Source organism: Peromyscus eremicus, chromosome 14 (genome assembly GCF_949786415.1).
Source record: "Peromyscus eremicus chromosome 14, PerEre_H2_v1, whole genome shotgun sequence".
NCBI classification, from domain to species: domain Eukaryota; kingdom Metazoa; phylum Chordata; class Mammalia; order Rodentia; family Cricetidae; genus Peromyscus; species Peromyscus eremicus.
The window spans coordinates 55,928,084-55,937,116 of NC_081430.1; positions in this window are offsets into that span (position 1 = coordinate 55,928,084).

Here is a 9,033-nt window from a genome sequence, read left to right on the forward strand (position 1 = left end):
CTGCCTGACCCCGCCCCCCAAAAGCTGTTCTCAAATGCTTAACTTGTGAATTCCTTTAAACACTTAAGGAGGTAGTACCAATTTTACATTCATTTCTAGACAATGAGAAAAAAGGAAACAGTACTGCACTCATTTTGTGAGAATTAACTATGATAAAAACCTAGCAAAGGTGCTACCAGAAAAGAAAATTAAGGAATTTTAACCCTCATGCACCTAGATGCCAGAGTCCTAAACAAAGGACTAGAAAGTCAAATCCTGTGTTTGATAGTCATGAGTAAGTGGGGTGTGCTGACTGATCACTCAACATATGATGCCCTTGTGTGGAAAAGCTTCTGGAATATTGTATTAAGTGAAAAGTATAAGAGTATCCATAGAATACTGCATTTAGGATAAGAGGGAAAGAGAGGAGTGAAAAATAAATACTTAGGCTAAAGAGATGGCTCCATGCTAAAACATACACTGTGAAAGCTTGAGGTCCTGAGTTTGAATCCCTAGATCTAGTAAACCGGGCAGAGTAGCATGCATCTGTAACTTCAGGGGTGAGATAAGGGAGTGGAGACAGGAGAATCTCTAGAAGCTTGTGGTTCAGCTGTCCTGCCGTATACAGCAGTGGTCAAAAAGACATCCTGTCTCAAACAAGATAGAAGGCAAGAAGTGACATCTGATGGCATTCTCTGCCACAGCTCACTATGGCACATACATGTGAACACACACACACACACACACACACACACACACACACACACACCACTTACATCTGTGTATTTGAACAAAGGAAAGCAGGGAGGTGTAACGGGGACAGAAAGTGAGTCAGTTTCTGGGCTTGTCTACTCCCTCTACCATGAGAGGGAACCACAGATGCAGTGGTCTGAACAGGCAGCCCCTTCTTACTGTTTTAGTTCAAGATCAAGGTGTCAGCAGAGCTGGTTACTCTGAGACGTTGTCCCTCAGCTTAGACGGCACCTTCTCTTATCCAGATACCCATCATTTGGATGAAGGCTCACCTACACGACTTCATGTAAGATAGCCAAATGTGATGATATGTGTCTATAATCTCAGCACTGGGGAAGTGGAGACAAGTGAATGCCTGGACCTCATTGGCCAGCCAGCCTAGCCTAATTAGTGAGTTCCCTGCTAGTGAGAGACCTTACCACAAAAATAAACAAACAAACAAATAAGATGGACAGCATCTGGGAACAGCAGCATGGGTTGCTCTCTGACTGCACACACATGTGCACTCACACAGAGACACACAAGCTGTGTCTCCAAGTACAGTCACTATCGGTGGTAAAGAGCCTTGCACTTCAGCACAGGAATTGGAAGAGACTGCGGCACAGTCCCTCAGGCTTTGTGGGAGGTGGAGGAGAGTGAGGCAAGGCTGTGAAATCAATACTCCTTGTTGTCCATTGTGTGACCCTGACCAAGTCCCCATTCCACCTGCCTGAAAAGGAAAAGGAAATCCAGAAGGAGCAGGGGGGGACCTAAAGTTGTCTGCGATGCAAAGCTAAATTTCAAACAAATGGCGGAGCATACTAAAGGGGAAACCCAGTAACATCGGAACACAGCATTTGGGTTGCACACCCTCAGAGCATGGACCAAACGCTCTAGAGAAACACTAAACGCAGGCTAGCTGGCTCCCTTTTTGCAGAGAAAGGGATTAGCAATTCTGAAACTACTGTGTGCATCTAAGATCAGACCTACACAGAAACATGCTGTGAGAACAGAAGCCAGTGCTGTCACTGTCGAAAAGGAAGCTGCAAATGTGAAAAGGAGGGAGAGAGATGTCCATGTGGTGTTTCTGAGGACTGGAGCTATCAGTGTAAAGTTACATATTTCAATACAGAGTAGAGAGAGGGAGGGAGGGAGGGAAGGACAGAGGGAGGGAGGTGAAGGGAGACACTAGAAAATGGACAGATGATAGATAGATAGATAGATAGATAGATAGATAGATAGATAGATAGATAGATAGATAGATAGAATGGTGGTTTGAATAGGTATGGCCACCATGGACTCATGTGTTTGAATGCTTGGCCTATAGGGGGTGGCACTATTAGGAGGTGTGGCCTTGTTGGAGTAGGTGTAGCCTCGTTGGAGGAAGTTTCTCTCACTGTGGGGGCAGACTTTGAGGTCTCCTATGCTCAAGCTATGCCCAGTGTCATGGTTCACTTCCTGCTGCCTGCGGTTCAAGATGTAGATCTCTCAGTTCCTTCTCCAGCACCATGTCTCCCTGCATGCTGCCATGTCCCACTATGAGGATAATGGACTAAACCTCTGAAACTGTAAGCTACCCCCAATTAAATGTTTTCCTTTATAAGATTTTACATGGTCATGGTGTCTCTTCACATCAAAAGAAACCCTAAGACAGACAGATAGATGACAGATAGATACATAGATAACATAGATGATAGCTGGATAAATAGATGATAAACAGGTAAGTGATAGATGTTTGATAGATTGATAGATTATAGCTATACAAATAGATAGAAAGATAATAGATGATAGATGACGTCTAGATAAATCAACACATGATTGATAATGATAGATAGATAGACAGACAGATAGATAGGTAGATAGATAGATAGATAGATAGATAGATAGATAGATAGATAGATGGCAGACAGATAATAGGCAAATAGATAATAGATAAACAGATAAATGACAGATGATTGTTACACTGATAAATGACAGATAAGTAGAAAGATAATAGTTAGATGATAGAGGATATCTAGATAAACAACCACATAATTGATGATTGAGGGGGAGGAGGGAGAGAGAGAGATGAATGGAAGACGGACAGACAGGTAATAGACAGGTAGATAGTGGGTAGGTTAAAAAAATGACTATTAGGTTAATAGTTTGGAATGAAGCATCAAGAAGTAACAAATTTGACATCAAAAGTAGTTGTCTTGACAGAGAAGCTACTCTCCACAGGGGCGGGGGCAGCAGTTACTGCAGAGACTCATAACTGGTCCAAGTGTTGAGAATAAGTGACTGTTGGTGCTCAGCCCTAAGTGAAATCTCCGTATCAAACCCGACCCCTGCCCAAGACTCGGGGGGCATCATGGAGGGGGGTACAGAAAGAATGTAAGACCAGGAGGACGGGGAGGAGTGTTGTGGAAAGTTTTCTTCTGAAGCTCGCTGCCGCTATGGTCACCTGCACAAGATCAGGACAAGACCAGTCAACATCCCAGCAGCACTGACTGTCCTCAGTGGGTTACCCGAAAAAAGATGGAGTGGGAAGCAAGGCAGAGGGGGACATGTTGGGGTGCCTGGGTGAGTGGAAGGGGAGGATTGTGGTGGATGTGATCAAGATACATTGCTTATTATGTATGAAACTGTCAATGAATAAATACAAGATTTTTTTAAATAGGAGTTCTGACCAGGGTGGAAATCTCTAACAGAAGTTTCTAATCTAGTGGCAGTTTACACTGTACCAGGGTGGGCTTCTAAGAGGAGGTGTCCCCAAGTACTTGTCTATAGTTTATTCAAGACAGTTAAGACCAGCTAAAAGTTGACATGATTTTTCTTAATCCTGTACACCAGCAGTCATAACGCCAGTGACATAGCCTCCTCTGAGGGAAAAAAAAAATCCCACAGCAGTTTTTCGCTGAGTTGTATAGACTTTGGGTCTAGTTAATTTTGGTATGTGCTATTTTTATTTATTTACAAGAGATTTTTTTATAATAAAGTTTATTTTTTAAGAAAGACAACATTTGCTAGTTATGAATAATTGTGTCTACTGTAGTTGAGATTTCATAACCTGGCCATCACCATCACAATAGCATCTTTTTATTACCTATTATTTGACAAATGTATCTTAAATGAAAGTTCCAGGCAAAAAGTTTTCAACAAACACATATGAATAATCTTGGGTATATGGATTTATTTGGAAGGTATGTTCAGAATAGTTGGAAAATTGTTCAGATTGGTAACTTGAGAGGTTTATATAGAATATTTTTATTAAAAAGTATAAGTTTTAGTTTATGAAATTTGTTTACTGAACATAAATACCTTTGGTGTTAATTTTCTTTTTGCATTTTTTGGGTTTTCGAGACAGGGTTTCTCTGTGTAGCTTTGCACTTTTCCTGGAACTCGCTCTGTAGACCAGGCTGGCCTCGAACTCACAGAGATCTGCCTGCCTCTGCCTCCCGAGTGCTGGGATTAAAGGCGTGCATCACCACCACCCTGCATTTATTTTTTGAACCAAATAATCAAGAAAATAATAATTAAGATTGTTGCACGATTGTTACAGAAAATAACTTCATTGCATTGAGAGAAACTGCTAAAGGTGGTCTACTTTGGATGTTGAATATATTAGGTGTGATGGTTAATGTTAACTGTCAACTTGGCAAATTCTAGAACCACCAGGGAGACGGAGCATGACTAGGAGATTATCTCAGTTGTGTTAATTGAGGTGGGCAGACACGCCCACTGTGGGCAGCATAATTCCCTGGCTGGGATCCTGGACCGTGTGAGTGGAGAAAAGGAGCTGAGCGGTGGCAGGCATCAGTCACTTTCTGCTTCTTGATTGGAGGATGAGATATGACCAACTCCTTCCAGTTCTTGTTACCATGACTCCTCCACCATGACGGACTGTACCCTTGAGCTGTGAACCGTAATGAATCATTTCTCCCCTTTTGTCAGAGTATTTTATCATCACAACAGGAAAAGAAACTCAAACAGGAGATGTGCCACTATCTAATTCACAAAGCTGCTGTGCCAATTAAATAAAGAAGCATATATGAACTCCACGGCTCAGAGGTTAGGGCACAGTCAATGCTCAATGCACAGTTAGTTTTGCTACTGGCATCCATACCCATCGTCCTCAGCATTTGTCCCTCCAGCTCCAGACTTTATCTGATGAATTGAACTTAACATTGAGATTCAAAGTCCCAAGAGTGCACCCAGCTCCACACCCCTTGGTGTTTAATATGCATTATCTAATTCAATTCACAAATACTCTGCAAACATTCTCTTCACCCCTGTTGCCTCAGACTCCCTCAGCTGATAACCAGAGGTCTTGTGATCAAACCTGATTTCGCTGACATTACGCCTCTCCACAGAGCCATCTGGCTAGCCCCTGTGTCCGCCATTATCAATGTCGCCATCATCTTCAGCACCATTGCTGGCAGGCACCTGCTGAATGTGCACACATCAGGGACTTCCACCCTGGCTTTCCTATGGTCTACACAAAATGACTGAGAAGAACACTTGCTTGTTCCTCTCAAACCTCAGAGCTTGTGTCTGGGATCATTTCCACCTGCTTGAAATATATTTATTTGAATCCCGTAAGCAAGGCTCTTCAGCCTCAGCTACCATTTCTCCGAAGGGTGTTCACTTTGCCTTTCAAGCTGCACCAGGTGTCACCACAGTTAGGTTTCCTTGCTGGCCCAGCAAAGGGGACAGGGCCTTCTGGTTCACCCTTACACGGCTTTGTGCTCCTAGCTCCACATCCTCCCTCCCCACCCCCTGGACAGCTAGAATCAATGCTCACTTCCTGGCCGGAGTGGTCACACTCAGGGCATTTTTGGTCTTACTGTCTCCATTGCTTGTGTGTTTGGTCCACAGTGTTGCCTGGAGCAGTTTTGTCTTCAAAATGAACTTCCAGCTGACTCCAAGGATTACTGAGGAGAGAAAAACAAGTAAATGGAATCTCAAGCAAGCTATAAACAGTGTTTCTGTGTGAGAGATAGAATCTTTAGGGGTAGGCACGAAAGTACACAGTCCAAGCTCAAAGGAAGACAGCCACCCCTCCAGGCCTCTGAAACAGTGGGGTCCATTTCACAGACATGACAGACACTCCATCCCAGCAAGCAATGGGTTGAAGAGTAGAGGTTCCAGAAGGAGTAGAAATGAATGAGCCTGTCCTTGAAGGTGAATCCAGCTGGGCTCCTGGGAGACTGCAGTCGGAAGAGTATTGCAAGCAGAAGGGACGGGATGGCATGACCCAAGCACAGAGGCTTGCAAAGACCAGATGGGCTTGGGGACTTCGGGTGGTCATGGAGGGGAGCAATAGGTGAGGCTGAAAGGAAAGGTGGTGGGCAGGGAAGGAGGATATTGGAATGCCCAGCTAGGGTGTTCTGCATTCTCATTAGGAATCGGTGACAGAAGCTAGAAGCCAGAGTCAGAGACTGTGTTAACTATATTCATCACTCATGTCCAATTCCTAGCACACTTCAGGCACTTGGCAAACATTGGATGGATGGATAGATGGATGGATGGATGGATGGATGGATGGATGGATGGATGGATGGATTAATGAATAGGTAGAAAGTGGATGGATGGATGGATGGATGGATAATTGATAGATAGGTGGGTAGGTAAATAGGTGGATGGGCAGATGATGGATGAGTGGGTGGATGGATAGGTGGATGGGTTGATGGGTGGATTGTTCAATGAATGAGTAGATGATGGAGGGGTGGGTAGGTGGGTTAGTGGATGGGTAGAGGATGGATGGATGGATGGATGGATGGATGGATGGATGGATGGATGGATTAGTGAATAGGTAGAGGATGGGTGGGTGGGTGGATGGATGGATGGATGGATGGATGGATAAAGCCTATTGTTCCAATCTCTTTAAACTGAGGAATCCAAATAACACATCCCTTTTTATCTTAGTCAGGATAAGAACTACATTTTGAGAGAGGACATATATTAAGTAGCTAAAGGAAGCACTTCAAAGTGTGTACCTGGTGACCGAGTCCCCCATGTCACTGCTGGCTGCTCCCTTACTCACAGATCTGGGCCTCCTTCCTGAGATATTCTTTGAGCACCCAGCCACTCTCCTAACAAACCTCACTTCACCTCCTGAAAATCCAAGCACAGCTTCCCCAATGAAACTGATGACTGAAGGGGGCCCGCCGCCAGCCGCCCCTGGACCTCGCTGTGTGGAAGAGTTATCACTGCTCTTGGTCATGGGGTTGGAAGTATCTTATCGTATTGTTTTGTCTTTTGAGACAGGGTTTCTCTGTGTGGCCCTGGCTGTCCTGGAACTCACTCTGTAGACCAGGTTGACCTTGAACTCAGAGGTGCCTCTGCCTCTGCCTCCCCAGTGCTAGGATTAAAGGAATGTACTATCATGCCCAACCTAAGTGTCTGATTCTTTAGCTGCTTCTGGATACATGTCCCTCTACAGCCTCTAGAGATGAAGACAACAAGTGAAGAGATGATCAAAGACAAAAAGATGGAGAGAGGCCAGACATGGTGGTACATACCCCTAGTCCCAGACCTCTGGAGACTGTAGCAGGAAGACTGGTGGTGCATACCCCTAATCCCAGACCTCTGGAGACTGTAGCAGGAAGACTGGTGGTGCATACCCCTAATCCCAGACCTCTGGAGACTGTAGCAGGAAGACTGGTGGTGCATACCCCTAGTCCCAGACCTCTGGAGACTGTAGCAGGAAGACTGGTGGTGCATACCCCTAGTCCCAGACCTCTGGAGACTGTAGCAGGAAGACTGGTGGTGCATACCCCTAGTCCCAGACCTCTGGAGACTGTAGCAGGAAGACTGGTGATGCATACCCCTAATCCCAGACCTCTGGAGACTGTAGCAGGAAGACTGGTGGTGCATACCCCTAGTCCCAGACCTCTGGAGACTGTAGCAGGAAGACTGGTGGTGCATACCCCTAGTCCCAGACCTCTGGAGACTGTAGCAGGAAGACTGGTGGTGCATACCCCTAGTCCCAGACCTCTGGAGACTGTAGCAGGAAGACTAGGAGTTTGAAGCCAGAGTGGGCCATGTAACAAATTCTAGGCCATCCTCACCCTGTCTCAAAACAAAACCAAAGATGGACTGAAAGAGAGAGAGAAGGATGCTATGTCATTCAAGTTCCCAGGTCTATACACACTGACATGCTCCCTGGGCCTTACCCTAGGGTACGTTACTTGAAATCAGACAGACCCTAGCTCACCTAGGACACTCTGCACAGTGGCACTGCAGACATGTACTCATTCTACCACTTACTCTATAGACTAAGCAGTGATCTCTTCTACCTACTCCCTCCCCAGGCACCTGGCAGTACAGGATGTCCCCAGACCTCATCTCCACCCTCCTTTCTCTTAGTTGGTCATGGTCATGACTTCTGGCCAGATGCTCTGGCTCCCAAGCAACATGGAGAAAAAATGAGAATTGTCTCACAGTCATGCGTCATCTGAGTCTGGCCAAGGTGCACTGGAATTTCTGAGGGTTGCCCCAGCCTGCCCCATTGTAGTCACTGGCTCTAGTTTGCAGGGTGGATCATCAATCCTCCCCCTCAGGAAATGACATTCAAACTCAGGTTCAGGCATACATACCCCAAATCATACGGCCACCCGTCATGGCACAGAAAACAGGGAAGTCTCCCATTGAACCCAAGATTATTATTCCAAGGTGGGGCTAAGCAAAAGGCTTAGCCGTGAGTGGCATGTCTCTGCCATTGATTGATGGGTTACCCAACCTCTGTGAACATGAGAACTGAGAACGTACTTGGTCAGTGCATGTGGTATGTGTTAATTTAGTACTCATACAGGATGGAAAACAGATCAGTGAGATGAGGAGGCTGAGGCAAGAAGGCAGAACAGTACTGCAGGGAGCCCCGAAGCAATCAGCAAGGGCCGGGGCTGAGGGAGAAGACTTGTTCTTTAGCAATATAAGGGGTCTGTGAATCGGTGAAAGTGCCACACTGGCTTAGAATTATCCACAGAGACATGCGAAAACAGAGCATAGGCAAAAAGCAGGAGCTTTTTTTGTCCTTTTGTCTACTTCCTAGCTTCTTAAACTGTAGGTGATGACCCCATCTGGGGTCATATTACTGAGAATGGGTATCTTAGTCACTCTTCTATTGCTGTGAGGAGACACCATGATCACAGCAACTCTTATAAAGAAAAGCATTTGATTGGGATTTGTTTACAGTTTCAGAGATTTAGACCGTTCTTATGGAGGTGGGGAGCAGGGCAGCATGAGGGCAGACATGGTGCTGAAGAGGTAGCTGAGAGTTCTACATCTAGCTTTGCAGACGACAGGAAGAGAGAGAGCCACTGGGCCTGGCTTGGGCTT